This window comes from Coenobita brevimanus, chromosome 80 (assembly GCF_032717465.1).
Source record: "Coenobita brevimanus isolate Jiangsu-jjx chromosome 80, ASM3271746v2, whole genome shotgun sequence".
In the NCBI taxonomy this organism is placed as follows: Eukaryota; Metazoa; Arthropoda; class Malacostraca; order Decapoda; family Coenobitidae; genus Coenobita; species Coenobita brevimanus.
The window spans coordinates 2,258,370-2,272,194 of record NC_137033.1 but is presented as its reverse complement, the minus strand read 5'-3'; the positions used below and the strand labels follow the sequence as shown (position 1 = coordinate 2,272,194).

General features: G+C 44.0%; 1 pseudogene; it reads left to right on the top strand.

Moving 5' to 3' along the window:
* LOC145409208 (cell adhesion molecule Dscam2-like) overlaps positions 1-13,825 on the top strand; it is a 62,280-nt pseudogene that overhangs the window by 34,353 nt on the left and 14,102 nt on the right.

The following is a 13,825-nucleotide window of genomic DNA, read 5'->3' as shown; positions in this document are numbered from 1 at the left end:
CGATTCATTCTTACTCTCCCTTCCTACTCTGAAGAAGGATTTTTAGGTAGTTATATGTTGGGCATTTAATTCTAAGCTCTAATGGTCAAGATAAATCACTAAGAGGAAGATGTTACGAGCCCTACTGTCACCTACGGTACGTTCCTCAAGGAAAATAATATTGCATTTATTAGGAGTGAGTACGCTGCTATTTTACGTAAGCGATTCTTGTCGAATAAAGACGTTCCCTAACACCTCTTCCTCAGCGCTTTATTTTCAAATATGGCTGGTTAATATCCTTATGCACGTTTTTTATGCAGAGTATGGCGATGTTTGAAGGATTAAATAACACGCAAGAGGACAGCAAGGTGTAATAAGCAAAATAAATCGCTTAGGAAAAGTTGTTAGGGAGCTTTCTTAATCGCCGAGCACTTAGACTACCACTTGTAAATTTTCAACCAGTTTGCTATGATATCCAGCCACACTCAGGAAGGAAAGACGAAGCAGAGCTATAGGCCGTTTACCTTACCTCAGCGGAACTGTTCGTCCATTGGCAGTCCTCTACGCTAAACAACGCAGTACGTCGCTTTGCATCCTTCTCTCTCTCTCTCTCTCTCTCTCTCTCTCTCTCTCTCTCTCTCTCTCTCTCTCTCTCAGCATTCAGTAAGGATATCTGACCAATTCTTGACCAAGTTAAAGTGCAGAGAGTATAGGTATTTTGCATGAGTAGTGAAAGTTGACGGACGCTGCATAAACAACATCACTAATAATCTGCCTTGGATTTATATTTCTCTGACTTGCTTCACTGTTTTTAGGCGGTGTTGATCAGTTGTCCCTGAGGAGTATTAAAGCTTGGCTTCTTTGTTTATAATAGTATTGCTCACCTTCATGCATTCATTCATTCATTCATGTATTCCTTCATTTGTTCTCTCACTCGCTCATTCAATCATTCATTCGCTCACTCACTCACTCATTAATTAATTAATTAATTCACTCATTCATTCGCTCACTCATTCGCTCACTCGCTCGCTCACTCTTTTATTTATTCATTCATTCATTCGCACACTCACTCACTGATTTATGTATTTATTCACTCACTCACGCATTTATTCATTCATTCAATTATTCATGCATTCGCTCATTCATTCGCTCATTCATTCACTCACTCACTCACTCACTCACTCATTTGTACATTCATTCATTCATTCGCTCGCACACTCACTCATTCATTCATTCATTCGCTCATTCATTCGTTCATTCATTCATTCATTCATTCACTCACTCATTCGCTCATTCATTCATTCATTCATTTATTCATTCATTCGTTCATTCATTCATACATTGATTCGTTCATTCATTCGCCCATTCATTCATGCATTCATTCGCTCATTCATTCGTTCATTCATTCGTTCATTCATTCACTCACTCATTCATTCATTCATTCATTCATTCACTCATTCTGTCAGTTAATCAGTCAGTCACTCACTCACTCAGTCATCATGATCATGATCATCATCATCATCATCATCATCACCATCATCATCCCAACATCCTTTTCCTACATAAGGATGGGGTAAGTCAAGGTTCAGAAAGCAAAGGCAGAAAAAAAAAAAAAAGCGCTAAAGAAGGAACTAATCAACAGCATGTCAGGTGAAATGGACCACACCCTCATTCACTCATCATCCAAGTCCCTGGAATCCTGACTCTACCTTGCTGTAATGATCATCTGCATATACTTTATAGATATTTATTAAGAGAAAGTATTTATAGTGAATGACTGACTACATTCCTTCATAATTCATCATTGCTTTTCTTCAGTGAGATATGGACCACACACTCACTCACTCACCATCCAAGCCCTTGGAATCCCTAAACCAAATGCATGACCATCAGAACCTTTTTTTTTTTTCTTTTCATTTCCATTGTATTTATAATACGCTTCATATTACCCATCAGACAAGAGTAATTATTTGTTTTCGTGCCTGGCCCATCAGAACGTTTTTCTTTTATATTTCTTTTTATTTATAGATACGCCTCATGTTGCCCATCAGAGAGAGTAATTTCTTTGTCTTCATGCCTGGCCCATCAAAACATTTTTCTTTTATTCTTTTTTATTTATAGATACGCCTCATGTTGCCCATCAGAGAGAGTAATTTCTTTGTCTTCATGCCTGGCCCATCAGAACATTATTCTTTGTGTCTTGTCATTTCCTTTTTTATTCATTGATGTGCTTCCCATTACCCATTAAAGGGTACTATCTTTGCTTCAGTACTTGGTCCTCCTGAAGCCATACGGGCGGTGGTGACGGGGCCAACGACGGTGCTGGTTACCTGGTCTCCCCCTCGACCCTCCACAGGTGTCGTCCTCCACTACACCCTCTACTCCTCCAAGAATGACCAGGTGAGGAGGCAGCACCATGTAGACGAGACATATAAAGGTACTCGGGAAAACAGATGGAGTGGAGAGGTATATGAGAGAGGAGGGTGTGAGCTGGAGGGGGGGGAGGGCAGTGAACTGGCGGGGGACAGGGTGACATGGAGGTGATTTGTTTGTGGCCACCCCTTACGGGATTGAGGCGTCAGATAGATAGATAGATAGGAAAACAGTTAAGTAGCATAGTGCAAGATGGAGAGGTGTCAATTTTAGGCCAAGTTATGCTGCAAAGAGTATAATGACCAGGTGAGGAGGGAGCACTAGGAAGATGGGACAAATAAGGGCACTTAGAGTTTAGTAGCATAGCGCAAAATGGAGAGGTGTCGATTTTAGGCTAAGTTACATTGAAAAGAGTATAGTTCTGATATACGCCTTCAAACCACCCCAGTTTTTGTCTCCTTGAGATCCATGAGAAGATGAATCCTATAGAACTATTAATCTAATATAGATCTCTAACCTCTTTCAGCTCAGTTGATAGTCAAGTGTGGTCAGATTGGAGAGTCGATTGGAATAGCAACCAAGGAGACTCTTTCCTACTTCAAAACAAAGGTGCATCGAATTTACCTCCAGTTAGGCTGTTCGAAATACGGGATAAGCTTTTGTGTTGGCCAGTCTCTCTCTGTTATATTGCTATACTTAGCTCACTTCAACTTGGCGGAAATTTTCGTCTTTTTGCAGCTAATTTCCCGCAGCTACAGGGCAGAATATAATAAAATGCAGCTCTACATCCTTTCTATAGCACTTCTTCGTGACTAGCATCATATTTTAGTGTTACTCTCTTGTTGTAGCTCACCAATGAAGATGGAGAGATGGCAATTTTAGGCCAGGTTAGTGTGAGCAGAGTTTGGGGTATAAGTGAGGTAGTAAGTGAGGTTGTAAGTGAGGTTGTGAGGCAGTGAAGTTGTGAGGTTGTAAGTGAGGTTGTAGGTGAGGTTGTGAGGATGTAAGTGAGGTAGTGAGGTTATAATTGAGGTTGTAAGTGAGGTATGTAAGATGGTAAGTGAGGTTGTAAGTGAGGTGGTAAGTGAGATTGTAAGTGAGGGAGTAAGTGAGGTTGTGAGGTGGTAAGTGAGGTTGTAAGTGAGGTGGTAAGTGAGGTGGTGAGGTGGTAAGTGAGGTTGTAAGTAAGGCTGTAAGTAAGGCTGTAAGTGAGGCTGTAAGTGAGGTGGTCAGTGAGGTGTGGGTCCTCATTTCGTCAGTTAGGCAAGCTTCCTTATACTTCTTTCTAAACGATTTATTTTACTTATTACAGTTTACGGCCCTTTTCTGTGTTACTTAAATCATTCTAATATCACCATACTGTGCATACATAAGGTACAAAATCATATTAGCCAGCGGTACCCCTAAAATTAATTGGTAAGGAAGAGGTGTTAGGGCACTTCCTTAACCACCGCAAGTAGAGTCATCCAGGTGTGTTTCCAGGTAGCGGTGAGGGACGTGGTGGGCGTAGGAGGCTCTGAAGTGACGTGGAGGGAGCTAAGCGGCCTCACCCAAGGATCCAGGGTCCAGGTATCGTATGCATAGACACCTACGACTATTTCCCTCTCGTAACTCAGATTTGCAGGAAGGACAGGTGTAAAATCGCCTCATACTCCTTGTTCCTCCTACAAATAGATAAGTAAACAGATAGATAGATAGACTGACTGATAGATAGATTAATAAGGATCTTGGGTACGAGAGGGAAATTATCGTAGGTTAAAATATTTTCTTTTATCAGAATGGTTAAGGAAACGTGGGTGCAGAATTTCCCCGTGTCCCTGGTTCATCCTGCATATTCATATCAGAGTTACGGCAGGGAAAGGGTCGTAAATATGTGGGAGAATACGACCCTAGTGTGTATCAAGGAGTCTACTTTTTGTACGTTCTTGCCACTTCTAGATTATTTTATATTAAGAAAGCCCTCTCGTGCTGAAGAGGTTAAAAAGAGGTAACATTTAATCACTTCAGCTTGACAAATTTCTCTGAAGCTGAGGAGACATGATTGTAATGAAGTGTGAATATGTATTAAGCTGTTTTCTAAGGTGGCAGTGCAATGTAGCCATCACATTCCTATACAGCTTGAAATATTAACCATGTCAAGGCAGCGTCACTGGGTTATTCTGACATTAAGACGTCTTGTATGCTCCTCCTGTCAGCAATCGTGCTTAGAATAGCATAGAAGTACTCAGAAACTCCTTGCACCCTACCACACCTGCCCATACACCGTCACTTTTACTCCATCACCTGACACTGCAGTCCATTCAAGAGTAGAATTATAGTTGCAGGTGAAGTTAAAGTAATGGAGTACTGGACAGGTGTGAACAGGTAAAAGTCGTGGCCAAGTGTAATTCCAATACGAATTGGACTATAAAACAAAACTTACAATTATATCACCTACAGTGTTATGTAGCCCTTATGTTACTATATTTTCACTGAACTACTGCTGCTTTTATTAACCTTAAATTTGCTGCTTTTATTAACCTTAAATTTGCCACATTGACATGATGAGGCAAAAGAGTGCTTAATATTTTACCTCTTTAAATTCTCACATTTTTCTGTTGGGTTATATTCCGAAGCAGGTTGAAGCTTGGTATGGTTCTGTGCCCACACATGATACTGCTACAAAAGTTGGTCTAATATTGCACCTATACTTCTGACTTTTCTCTACTGAGAATTATCTCTATGCTGAAAGTGGCTTCGTATAATCCTCTGCCCATAGACGATTCTCATACACATGATGCGTCAGGGAAGAATGTGACAGACATGCCTGAAACGGTTTATATACGCACTGGAACAGTAAGCGAACTTCTCTCCCCGGCCTTGCAGATATAGGTAGTACATGATTCTCGTGTGAAATAGCCGCACTGGAGTATAGGTGAACTGCAGTCTCTGGCCACACACACATAATTACGTGTCCGAATTGTGGATTAGATTTTGAAATTTTATCTTTAGTCGTACAAACACGTTTCCTATGACGGACAGGTGTTGGCATTGCAGGTGTGGGTGACGGCCACAACAGCAGCGGGTGAAGGCAACGCCTCACCCAAGCTGATCGCCCTGCCCTCCCCCAAGTCGAGGTACTCCCCCGTGGCAGTGGGTGGGGGCAGGACCTGGAGGGTTGGTGCGGGATCTGCAGTGACCCTGGGGTGTCGGGGGCTGGGGTCGCCGCCCCCCACCATCACTTGGACACGAGTCGGCGTGACAGTACAGAGCAGCCAACTGACTCAGCCACTGCCTGGGGAGGACCTTCATCTCACAGGTGGGTAAAACAAAGCCAGGCCAATTGTACTCTTTTTTAGATACAAGTGCCCCAGTACAGGCTGCCGTAATTCGTTCATTTAAGAGTCACTGCGTCCCACCTTCACTTGGACTTGAGACGGAGTGACAGTAAGAGGCAGCCAACTGACGTACCCACAGCCAGAATCAACCTCCATCTCAAGAACCAGTGACGGCACGTTGCATAGTGGTCTAATTCACCAGTTCTTGACCAGATTTCCATGTTATGCCTTTTGTTGTTTTCACCATTACAGTCGAGGATAGTTCTACGTTTTACACTCGCCCACCACTCTGAACCAATGAATGTGAGAGAAGTGGTGAAGAAGCAGATATGGCTGGTTAGTATCGTTTTATATATTATTTATGCAAAGTATGGCGATACTGGAAGAATTTATGTAACATAGAAGAGGATTGTAAGGTTTAATATGCAAAATAAATCACCCAGGAAAAGGTGATAGGGAGCTTCCATAACCGTCGAGAATACAGGCTTTGATATGATTCTCTGTTCTTAGATGATTCTCCTTGAAAAATGTCAGGGAGGGGAATGACAGGCAAGACTGAAGTATGAGTTAGGTGCAGTGTAAGAGTGGGTAAATTTTTGCGTTTGTAAATGTTAGCAGTTTCTATGGATCTTTTATTTTAACCTGGCCTAGATCATCGTCCTTTTACTGTTCATTTTACATAGCTCTCTGGCAGTAAAAGATAATGCCTGTCTCTGCATCCTTTCCATAGCACTTCTTCGTCACTAGAATCTTATTCTAGAATTAATCAGTCATTAGAATTGAGCGTTCAAGATGGAGAATTGCCGGTGCCAGGCCAAGTTAAAGTGGAAAGAGTTTAGCAATATCAGTAAGAACATCGTGTATGACGCATTCATTCCATAACACTGCTTCGTGACTGACATCTTATTCTAGTGTTAATCTATTGTTACAACTCACCTGAGAGAGAGAGAGAGAGAGAGAGAGAGAGCGAGAGAGAGAGAGAGAGAGAGAGAGAGAGAGAGAGAGAGACAGACAGACAGACAGACAGACAGACAGACAGACAGACAGACAGATGGCAGTTATAGGCCAAGGTAAAGTAAAAACCGTATAGTAGCATCAGTAACAGCATCGTGTATACCGCAGCTGTGAGGGAGACTGAGAACTACACATGCTGGGTGCGAAACAGTGTGGGAGAGGACAGCGTGACCCACCAAGTTGTTGCTCTCACCCCACCACCACCGCCCACCCCGGCACTAGCACACGCCACCCACCACACCCTCAACCTGACCATTACACCCACTGGCGATGGAGGGGCACCCATTCTAGGTAAGCAGAGAGGTTGTGTGTGTGTGTGTGTGTGTGTGTGTGTGTGTGTGTGTGTGTGTGTGTGTGTGTGTGTGTGTGTGTGTGTGTTTTGTAGTATTAGTAGTAGTAGTAGAAGTAGTAGTAGTAGTAGTAGTATATGGTGATAGAGTAGCACCCATTCTAAATAAGATGAGAGATTATTTTAGTGTGTGTGTGTGTGTGTGTGTGTGTGTGTGTGTGTGTGTGTGTGTGTAGTAGTAGTAGTAGTAGTAGCTGGCGCCTATTCTTAATAAGTTGAGCAGTTATTTTAGTGTGTGTGTGTGTGTGTGTGTGTGTGTGTGTGTGTGTGTGTGTGTGTGTGTGTGTACGAATGGTAAAGCAGCCATTATAGGTGAGGGACATGTTAATTACCTGTGTACAAAGCAAGAAGTGGGGAAGGAGCAACACCCATCTAAGGTGAGCTGAGAGATTAACCCCTTCAGTCCAGTGACGTCTTTGTCAGTGGCACCTTGCTGCCTCAAGACGGTTTTATTCAGCTTCAGAGAGCGTCCTAGCAGTGAAGGGGTTGTGAAGGCTGTATCTAACCCCTTCAGTTTGAGAAGCCTGAATAAATGGGTCTGGAGATAACAAGGAACAACAACAACAGCAGCAAAAACAATCTGAGTGACGGACCTTATTACAGTATCTGTACAATAACAGATTACCATCCATCCATCCATCATCCAATCCTATGCCGCCCCATGAGGAGCGTAGGAGCCCGGGGCTAGGTAATTTGGTCCTGACATTTAAGATGAGAGTGACCAGCCTCACTCATCCCTGAGTATCATTACTTGTGCAATAAGCCCCAACCATCCCTTGGATATAAACCTACACAGGCTTAATCCGATTGGAGTGCCTTAATTACCCACTAAACCACCAGGCGACATAATTCGGTTATACTGTATGGTTACCACCCAGCTTAGTAAATGGCTTCCTGGTGTACAGGGAGCCATTTGGCTTGTCACTCAATGTACAGTCACCCATAGGCAGAAGGAAGAGAAAGAATGAAGGAAAGAAAGACAGAAGAGGGAGTGTAAAGTCACCTGTAGGAAGAAGGAAGAGAAAAGAATGAAGGAAAGACAGACGATGGAGTGCAAAGTCACTCGTACGCAGAAGGAAGAGGAAACGAGAATTTATACTGAATATTGTGGAGAAATCGATAAGCCTGAGTGTAGTCAAGTTCTTGCATACCCAGGACTATCTCAACATGAACCCGGTGGACTGCAGGCTTAACTATCCTCCTGCAGTCCACCACCCTCCTCTCAGGGGACAGGGTTGTGGGTGAAGGACCTTTGTCTATCTATCTATCGCCAGACGCCCTAATCCCGTAAGGGGTGGCCACGAACAAATCGTCTCCATGTCGCCCTGTCCTCCGCCATTTCACTGCCCTGCTCCCAGCTCACACACCCCTCTCTTATATACCTCTCCAATCCATACCTCCATCTCATCCTTGGCCTCCCCCTCCCTCTCCCCCCCCACCTCACTCACATACACTCTCCTCGTCAGTCTCTCACTCTACATCCTCTCCATATGTCCAAACCACCTCAGTGTGTTTCTCCCAACGCTTCGTATCACATCCACATCCACACCACAACGCTCCTTCATATCCTCAATTGTCATTCTGTGTCTCCATGTGACTCCACAGGCTCCTCTCAAGTAACTCATTTCCACTGCTCTCGCTCTTGATTTCTGTCCCTCCAACAAGGTCCAAGCTTCACTTTCGTACGTTAGAGATGGTACCACAATACCGTCATGTAATAACTTTGTCACTTCCATGCTCACTTCCCTGTTTCTTATCACTGCTTTCAAGGAACCAGCAACCTTTCTTCCTTGTTGTACTCTTTCAAGCTCTTCACCCTCTAAACTTCCAACCTTACTCATCACACTACCCAAGTACTTAAATGCACTCACATTTTCCATCTCCTCCTCACCCAACCTCACTGTACAGTACATTCACTGACTTCACCTCTCTCGAAGACCATAACTTATCTTCCCTACATTCACCTTTGGATTCCGTTTCTTACATACTCTCCCAAACTCATTCACCAAGCCTTGCAACCTCCCTTCGTCCTCACATAACAACACAGTATCATCTGCAAACAGCAGTACAGGGGTTTCTAAACACTGCCCTTTCTCACTAGGGCTGCTCCAACATCCACTGCCCTACCTTGTATCTGTTTTATAACCCCATCCATATACAGACTGAACAACCATGGAGACATGACACATCCTTGTTTCAATCCAACCTTCAGACAGAAAAATTCACTCAGTTCACTATCCACACACACTGCAGCCTTAGCACCATCATACATATTTCACGGCATTCAGCAACTTCCCGTCTACTCCAAATATTCTTAATACTTTCCAAAATCCTTGTCTATCCACCCTGTTATATGCTTTCTCCAAATCATGAAGGCCGCATACAACTTTTTTCCTTTCTCTAGAAACTTTTCCACTAAAGATCTAAGAATGAATATCTGGTTTGTATAACCAGGTAACTGAGCCGCCCAATTATATATGTGCTGCCACTTGAAGGCATCCCTCTGCAGTACGGCGTGTACAGTGAGTCTTCGTTATATGTCCATAATGCCTCATAATATTGCTGTAATGCAACAGGTACTGTAAAGAGCAAAACTGGCCAATCATTATTATAGGCAGCAATGAAACTTTTTTAGGCAGTTTCCCTGAATATTATACCGGACCTAATGGCTAGAACAGGACCTAAAAAATGCCACATGTAACTACTCCTTTATGTATTATATATTAGTACAGTGTGTGTGTGTGTGTGTGTGTGTGTGTGTGTGTGTGTGTTTAGAGACAGAGACAAGCCAAAACACAGACATTGCAGTCATAATGTGTCTCCAACAGGGTACACGGTGCACCACCGGGTAAGGGCGGGTGAGTGGATGGAGGTGCGTGTTGATAGAGGTGGTACAGGTGCAGTGGTGCGAGGTCTGCCATGTGGAGCACCTCACCACCTCTACCTCACCGCGTGGAACAGCCAGGGCACCAGTCCACCCAGCCCCGTCCTTCTGGCCACCACACTGGGCAGCAGTAAGTACCTCATTCTTCGTAGTCCTTCTGAAGCTTCTCTTTTAGATCCCTCGTACAGACACAGTGCCAAGACAAAGCTCACTAACGCTCTAGTATATCCAAAATATTATACCACCACCATCACAATACACTCACTTCAAGCACCACACTATCACAACACAAAGCAACTTAATAAAACCTCGACATAGATTCAACAAAGGACAATAGGGAGCGACCGGCTGACGTGGAGGTTTCCTACAGTCCACTGAGACTAGAACAACAACAACAACAACAACAAAACTACTACTACTACTACTACTACTACTACTACTACTCTCGGGAACATAACTTTCAGTTAATATCTTGTGTTTCTCACGTTCTGCTGCTAGCTAATATTGCTACGCTGGAAGAGGTCTGACATATTTCACTGGCTACGTATGATGCTCTGATATGATGCCTCAGGAGGGAAAGTGACGGATATGCCCTAAGTGTGAAGCAGAAGCAGTGGAATAGTAGGCAAACTTTTGTCTGTCTGTAAGGATTGGATATGTTCCACGCTGGACACTCGGTCACCAATTGAAGTCTTTGAATGTGAGATTAGTGATGAAGGTGGAAGGTTTATACTTAGGCCTATCAAGTACACGTGGTTTGTGAAAGCAGGCATATTTATCAGAGCCTACTCTTCCTCTGACGACTCCTGAACACCTTGCATATTCCCCATTAGATACACGCAGACTGAAATATTTGAATGTAACACCAAGGGCATGGAGAAGGTTTAGATTAATACCTGTCCATTGTTGTGTATTTTAAGTTATATATACTTACACTCATCCACGAATTACATCCATCCACACCTGCTCATACGCCTTCACTCTAACTTCGTCACCTGTAATTATAACCCGTTTCAGGTAAGAATTATAATTACAGGTGATGGTATTAATTTGATGTTGGGCAGGTGTGGAAAGGTGAGTCTAGGGTTCTTTTTCTCGTCCAATAAGGGAAATCCCTAACACCTGTTCCTAAGCGATTTATATTGCATATTACTCCCTACAGTCCTCTTGTGTGTCCTTTAAATCATTCAAATACCACCATACTCAGCATAAATATCATACAAACCGATTTTAACCAGCCGAATACAAAACTAAATCGCTAAGGAAGAGGTGCTAGGGGGTTTCCTTAACCAACGAGAACACAAGCCCAGTGTAATTGTAACCTGGAATGGGCTGTACACGGGGGGGGGGGGTCATTGAGGCAGGCAATTAAGTTATGCTAATTGCTAGTCTTCCTGTGACAGCCCCTGGACGCCCCGACCCTGCCCAGCTGGTGGAGGTCAATTCTACCTGTGTCACACTACGCCTCTACACCTGGCCGGAAGTTGGCTGCCCCATTACACACTGGAAGGTAACGTTGCCCTCCTCTCACACTAATATTGACAGAGCTATCCTCCGCCATCAAGCTGTCCTCCCTTCAAATCACCCTCATTCATATACCTCTCCATCCCATCCCTTCACTTCATCCTTGATCTCACCCATATACCTCTCCATCCCATATCATCATCCTCGATATCCACCTCCCCTTCTCCCTCTCCTCCTCGCTCACATACATAGGCTACATTCTCCTAGCCAGTCTCTCATGCTCCATTTTCTCCACATGACCACCACGCTCATTATTAATACCGACATACTGTAATGTACGAGAGGACGCTGACAGAATCATGATAGCAGTGATGATATGAGACAGAGGATTGATTTGGTAATGTTTTTGATGTCACTTTGAGTATTGCCAAAGTTCGGTCTCTTCACACCAAGATAATCTCAACCACAGTATGAGGATGATGATGATGATGATGATGGTTATGGTGTCAATGAGTATTCCCAAAGTTCGGTCTCCCATGTTTCACTTCTACACCAGGATCATCTCAACCAATAATATGATGATGATGGTGATGATGATGATGATGATGATGATCAAGATGAAGATGAAGATGAAGATGATAATGATGATGATGATGATGATGATGATGATGATCAAGATGAAGATGAAGATGAAGATGATAATGATGATGATGATGATGATGATGATGATGATGATCAAGATGAAGATGAAGATGATAATGATGATGATGATGATGATGATGATGATGATGATCAAGATGAAGATGAAGATGAAGATGATAATGATGATGATGATGATGATGATGATGATGATGTCACTTGGGGCATCCTCACAGTTCAGTCTCTCACGTCTGACTCCTTCTCCAGGTTGAGCAGAGCAGGGACGTCTCCAAGGGTGGGTGGACGTCCCTTAACCCTCACGTGACCCGCGACACGAGTGACCTTGGCGTATGTGACCTGACCTCATCCACGTGGCACCTGCTGAGGATCACGGCCGCTTCCACTGCCGGAGACACCACCGTTGTATACAGAGTGGCCACCAAGGACAGCGAAGGAGGTGAGCTTTGAGGGAGGTGAGCTTCGAGGGTAATTATTGCAGTTTGGGGCAGTTAGACTCCTTGTTTGCGTAGTTAATTGAGGTTAGATTGATTATCCTTGATTAGTTGGGTTAACTTGATTAGGCCAGGGTTGTTAGGTCAGGTGAGCTTTGAAAGAAAAATATCAGAATAACTTTGACTGTCCGGTACTACAAACTCACCGGTGTAGGCATGTTTGATGGACGATAGTGTGTGTGTGTGTGTGTGTGTGTGTGTGTGTGTCTGTTATTATATCACATGAACGGCTTGAGCCATCAATATGAAACCTTCAGGGTATCACGATATGGCGAAAATCATGGCCGAGTTCGAAAATGGGTACTCGGGGTCAAGGTCAAGGTCACCAAAATGGCTGCCATTAGTGCCATTATATCATATGAACGGCTTGAGCTATCAACATGAAACCTTCAGAGCATGAAGATAGGGCCAAAATCTTCCAGGTCCCCAGGGGGGGCCGCCACCCCCCGGCGTCCCCTGGGGGGATCGGGGCCCCCCGACCCACCCGGGGGTCGTGCCTCCCCTGACCCCTCATGGGTTGTGCCGCCCCCTGTCCCCCCGGGGGGTGGCGTCCCCCAGGGAGGGGCGCCATCATCTTTCCCCCCAGGGGGCAGCACTTGTAACTTGGCCAACAGCATATTCTGGCGGGCGATTAGCATGCGACTCCCGAATGCTTTCCTTTCAGTTAATATGAATTGGCTTTATGTGAAACGTGGTGACTGAATGTCGTAGAGTTTTGCGAATTTTCTTCACATATGATTTGTAAGTAGCTTGTAACTTGGCCAACAGCATATTCTGGCGGGCGTTTAGCATTCGACTCCCCAATGATTTTTTTCATTGTAGCTGATTTTCACATAGCTCAATGAGAAAGAGAGAGAGAGAGAGAGAGAGAGAGAGAGATTTATGCTACTGGTCTACATACTTTCCACAACATTTCTTCGTGACTAGCATCATAGCATTCTAGGGTTGATTTATCGTTACAATTCAGCTTTCAAGATGGTGAGATGGCAACCTGAAGCCAAACTGAAATGAAAATAGTATAGTAACCAAGGAGACTCATCCCTGCTTTATAGATAAGGCTTGTGTTGTGGGAGTGGCGGAGTTCCATCAGAAAAAAAAATGAAAGAAAAAGAAAAATGCCGAATTTGGTTGCCAACAAGGACAATGATGGAGGTCAAGATGTGTTGTCTGTCTGTCTGTCTGTCTGTCTCTGTCTCTCTCTCTCTCTCTCTCTCTCTCTCTCTCTCTCTCTCTCTCTCTCTCTCTCTCTCTCTCTCTCTCTCTCTCTCTCTCTCTCTCTCTCTCTCTCTCTTTC